This window comes from Lactuca serriola, chromosome 3 (genome assembly GCF_051521515.1).
Source record: "Lactuca serriola cultivar US96UC23 chromosome 3, Lser_US96UC23_V15, whole genome shotgun sequence".
NCBI classification, from domain to species: domain Eukaryota; kingdom Viridiplantae; phylum Streptophyta; class Magnoliopsida; order Asterales; family Asteraceae; genus Lactuca; species Lactuca serriola.
In genome coordinates this window covers 27,688,905-27,694,944 of record NC_136410.1, presented here as the reverse complement: position 1 = coordinate 27,694,944, position 6,040 = coordinate 27,688,905, and positions in this window count along the sequence as shown.

Sequence of the window (6,040 nt, the reverse complement as noted above, 5' to 3'; positions counted from 1 at the left end):
TATGAGGTTCGAGCTTGTTGTGAGTCTCTTGTCTTACGAAATCCTCGCGAACCCAAACCTTGATATGTGCCAATGAGGGAACCTTCCCTGTCCACATTTCGTGAGGTGTTTTGGAAACCTTCTTAGTTGGGACTAGATTAAGGATATGGGCGGCAGTCTTTAAGGCATACCCCCAGAATGAGATAGATAACAAAGCTCGAATCATCATGGAATGAACCATGTCCAACAAGGTTCGATTGCACCTCTCAGGCACACCATTAAGATGCGGTGTCCTAGGTGGCATCAATTGTGAAAAAATTCCACATTCCTGAAGATAGTCATGGAACTCAATACTAAGATACTCACCACGTTGATCGGATTGGAGCATCTTTATCTTCCAGCCCAGCTGATTCTCCACTTCTTGTTTAAACTCCTTGAACTTTTCAAAGGTTTCTGACTTATTCTTGATTAAGTAGATATACCCATATCTGATATAATCATCGATAAAAGTCACATAGAAGCGGTTAGCATCCCTTATGGCAGTTCTGAAGGGCCCACACACATTGGTGTGTATAAGATCCAATGAACCCTTACCTCTTTCACAAGTACCGATGAAAGGTGACTTGGTCATCTTTCCAAGTAAACAAGATTTGCATGTGTCATCCTACTTTAAGTCAAATGACTCCAACACTACATCCTTTTGGAGTTGGGCTATGCGCTTCTTGTTGACATGTCCAAGACAACAATGCCGCAAGCATGCCTTGTCCAAACCTTTGAACGAATCAAGATGTAATACATTATTTCCTAAGTTGTCTACAACCATCACAGTTTTATATACACCATTACAAGGCAATGCTTCAAAATAAAACTTACCATTATAAAAAGCATTAATAGAACCAATTTCATTATTAAATGAAAATATAAAACCTTATTTATACAAACCATGAAAAGAAATAATGTTTCTCGCCATATCTGATGAGTAGCAACAATTATTCAAATCTAATTATAACCCATTACTAAGCAATAAAGAATAAACCCCAATCTTGGTGACAGGCGACACTTTCCTATTTCCCATGATCAAGTTCATATTTCCGTGCTCCACATCCCTACTTCTTTTTAGACCCTGCAAATTAGAACAAATGTGAAAACCACATCTTGTATCAAGGACCCAAGAATTAGCATGTGATGAGTTATTAGAATGAATAGTATAAATACCTGCGAAGGTGAGATTTATCTTCCCATCCTTAATGTCTAGCTAGTACTTAGGACAACTTCGTTTCCAGTGCCATTTTTCATGACAATGGAAGCACTCTGCTTCCTTTGGATTGGAAGAGGGAGCAACAGAACTACCTTTGGACCCACTAGAAGAGCCTCCATCACGAGACTTTCCCATCTGATTCTTTGTAGGAGCTTTCCTTTTCTTCCCTTTACCATGTCCAATTGCCAAAACTGGGGCAGCAGAAGTAGTAGTACGTATAATATATTTTACTTTCAAACTACTTTTAGCAGTTCTGAGAAGGCCTTGAAGCTTGCTTATAGTGACTTCCTCCTTGTTCATATGATAATTCATTCTGAGCTGATCATAACAAGAAGGTAAAGAGTGTAGGATAATGTCGATAACCAACTCTTCATCAAAATTGACAGTCAACTTCAGCAAGCGGTCCACATAACTTTGCATCTTCTGTAAGTGGGCCTTGATGGACTCTCCATCCTTCATTTTGGTTGTTATCATGGAGGAAATGATTTCATACCTTTCCTGTCGAGCACTTTGATGGTAGCTTTCCATCAAGTCTTGGTGCATCTCGAAAGGATAGTAGTCCTCATAGGACTTCTGGAGTTCAGCTGTCATAGTGGCAAGCATGAAGCACACCACCTTTTTCGCATCCTTCTCATGAGCCATATATTCAACAATTTCTTCAGGAGTAGCAGTCGCTTCATCAACCTCCTTTAGCTCTTTATCGAGGACATATTCTTTATCCTCGTAACGAGTGACCAACTGTATGTTTCGAATCCAGTCATTGAAATTTGACCCATCGAAAATCACCCTCCCACATAAGTTCATGAGGGAGAAAGAGTCGGAAGGGTTGGAGCCAGCAGCGTTTGGGGTAGACATCTTAAAAGAAAGACAAAGTTTAGATTTGATAAGAATCCTTAATATAATACCCAAATGAAATATTAAGGCTAGGACCCAACACAATATTTCACAATTCAGAAGAGGGATGTCGTAATCCAATTGCAAAATATTTTGAAGGAATATAAATGACGATTTACCAATTTCCACCATGAAAAATGAAATTTAGGATTAAGTTTTAAATGAATTGAAATTCCTAGATCCTTAAGATTCATTGAACTTTTTCAATTGCATTTTTAAATCTCGATTAGGCACTTCAAGTTTGTGACTGGGATACCGAGGATCACAAACAAGGTGTGAATAACCATGCAAATGTGTTTGGTACTCTTGAAGTCATTTATCACTTAATCAATTTGTCGGTTAACCACACACACTCCAATGATCTTTGAAAAACATCAAGCTACCCTTTGCCACCCTTGCTAGTCCAAGTTAGTGTGTTGGTTAACCACACACGCTCCACTAACGACTTGGCAATGCGTAAAGTGCAATTTCATGGAATAGCACCAATTTCACATTTTTCCTTAAGTAACTAAAATTGGGAATTTATAAAAACATTTAGTTACTTTTATAATTATCGTTATACTTTTTAACGAGTATTAATGTCCTATCCTAACCTTTCGGCTAACGACCCTCCACCAGTCAAGGAAGCGGTGGGTGAGAGTGGACACCCATTCAATCATCATTTTATAGTCAATTTCCTTATACCCCCTTATAGACCAGCTTCGTGAATGAGGCCTACTAACGTTAAGACTGACTTGTCTTATATATATATATATATATATATATATATATATATATATATATATATATATATATATATATATATATATAAGTATTAATCCTTTAATAATATAATTGTATAAGGGTTGAATTTTAACCTTTTAAAATTCTAGGGTTTAGAATTTAGTGTTTCACAAATGAAACTTTTCAAATTCCAAAACTTGAGGACAGGTTTTGAAACTCTTCAAAAACTCTTTAATTTTAGAATTTAATGTTTCATAAATGAGATCTTTTAAATTCCAAAACTTAAGGGCAAATTTTGAAACTCTTCAAAACCTTTTGGATTCCATCTTAATGACAAGTTTTGTAACTCTTCAAAGCCATTTAGATAAAAAATTTAAACAAGTAAAAAAATCACATATTTTTATCATTTACCAATTTGAACTAATTCATATCTCAAGATAATTTCAAATCAAATAAAACAAATAATTAGTTTATCATATAATCAAGTAATTATCTTAACATTTGACAATTATCTTTTAATTAGATGAGGATAATCACTACCATATCAGAAAAACATATATTATGATACAAAACAGTTTGTGGTAATGATCCTAATCCAATTCAGGCCGAAAAACCCCGAAAATCTACCAATATACTTTCCAACTCGTCGATTCTGGCAATGGACTCGTCGAGTTCTTCATAGGACTCGTCGAGTCCAACAGTCAGAGTGCAGTTTTCAATGTGCTTCAACTTTGAACAATTAACCAAGGCATCAATATAACAAAAAACACCTTAGGCTCTGACATCACTGATGGGTTTTGAGCACTATAACATCCCTATGGTACACATACAATCCTAATGCTTTGGATCTTAGTTTTCTCTAGTTATACATGCAATTTTCACTTTCCAAAGCATGAAGCCTAACTAGCATACAACATTGATATTTGAAACATAAAACGAGTTAGATGATTACCTCTTTGTTATAGCTTGTAGAACTTGGCTTTACAAGAGCTTAGCATCTCAAATGTGATGTCTCAAATAAGTCACAAAACACTAAGAACAATTGGAGGATTATCAGAGAGGGTTAAGAGGCATCAAAATTGTCTATACTCTTCTTAGAATACTTGTGTATTGATTTTAAGGGCTTAGGGGTTACATATATAGTATAGAATTCCAAGGGTCACCTGTAAACCCTAATCCATTCACCTAGGCTTTTGATCCAATAATTCATTTGGACTAACACTTCATGAACTTTCACATAAGCTTAGTCCATCACTAATCAATCATGGATTATTAGCCCAAACTATATGTATCACTGATTTACATAACCAGCCCCTGTTAATTTAATTAGTCTCTTTTGATCACTAAATTAATTCCAAATCAGATCTTGATCAATACTAATTAAATAATATGATTTCTCAATTAATATATTGTTTTTATAATATATTAATAAATTACAAAAAACCCCCTTTCTCAAATATCCTTCCTATCAAATTGCTCCAGTGAATGCCACCCAAATTGACCATGCTACTATCGGGTCAAATACATCCCAATTATAGTTATGGGCTTAGACACCTAATCCAACACTACCCACATATGACTTGATAAAAAGCCCTAAATGACAAAAAAATATCCAAATTTTAGGCATTAATGGACATAAATTTGGTGTAAGGACAGAACCACACATTTTATTGAAATATAAGGGTTTTTATGGAAATAACTCTTATATATATATATATATATATATATATATATATATATATATATATAGTTATAAAATATGATCAAATAACAAGATAAATTATAAAGTAAAGAAAGACATGAGAGTATTGAGAACTTTTATTCCAATACTTGTGATGAAATCATCAAGTTTCTAATACATATGACTCACTATTTATACTATCCAAATAAGATGAAAGATGAGCTATAATATGAATGCACATTATGATGGTGTATTATTACATTTATAAAACATATTGAAATGGTTGTTACTAATGCTAAATAATGATGGAGAGTTATGGGAGAAATGGAGAATCCAATGGTCATTCACAAACTAATATTTCATAACATATATATATATATATATATATATATATATATATATATATATATATATATATATATATATATATATATATATATGAGGGTTTAATTGAGAAAAAATGTTGAGAATGGGGGAATCAATCTTAACCACATATTTATTTTGCCGCAAAATATTTGGGTGTACCGATGGAAATGGGCAATGGATACGCATGTGTTCTTAAACCAAACGGGTTTCCTTAGATTACGCTAATCATTATCTTAATATATATATATATATATATATATATATATATATATATATATATGAGGGTTTAATTGAGAAAAAATGTTGAGAATGGGGGAATCAATCTTAACCACATATTTATTTTGCCGCAAAATATTTGGGTGTACCGATGGAAATAGGCAATGGATACGCATGTGTTCTCAAACCAAACGGATTTCCTTAAATTACGTTAATCATTATCTTAATATATATATATATATATATATATATATATATATATATATATATATATATATATATATATATAACAGTCTTTTTTATATATGTATTTTTAATTTTTACGAAGCTATTTTTATCGAAAAATAATTTTAAACATATCAAAGTTAATATATTTTAGTCTCTATAAATAGACATCGATATTGATATACTTTTAAGATAAAATAAAATTTATATTTTTTTTTTATAGTTTCAGCTCTCGTTATTAATAAGTGAATAAAAATGCATCAGGTTTTTATTACAGTACATTCATTATTCATTTATGCATAAAATGTATGGTTAAATTTTTTTAGAGTTTAAATATCATTCATATATAAATATAACACGTAATTTCTTACGTAAAATTTCTTATTTTACATCATCTTCCATCAAATTTATATTAATATATGAATAAAACGTGTATTAACTCTCGTCATATATTATATTCATATGAATTAAATATTTATCATATTTTGTTACAGTTCATTTGTTATTCATATATGAATACGTAGTATGTTAAATAAAAAATGAAGATTTTTTGAAAATTCAAACTACTTATTCATATATAAATATAAAATGAACTGTAACAAAATTCTGATAAATGTGTTATTTATATATGAATATAACTTGTGAGGAGGGTTAATACATATTTTATTCATATATAAATATAACATGTGACAAGTACT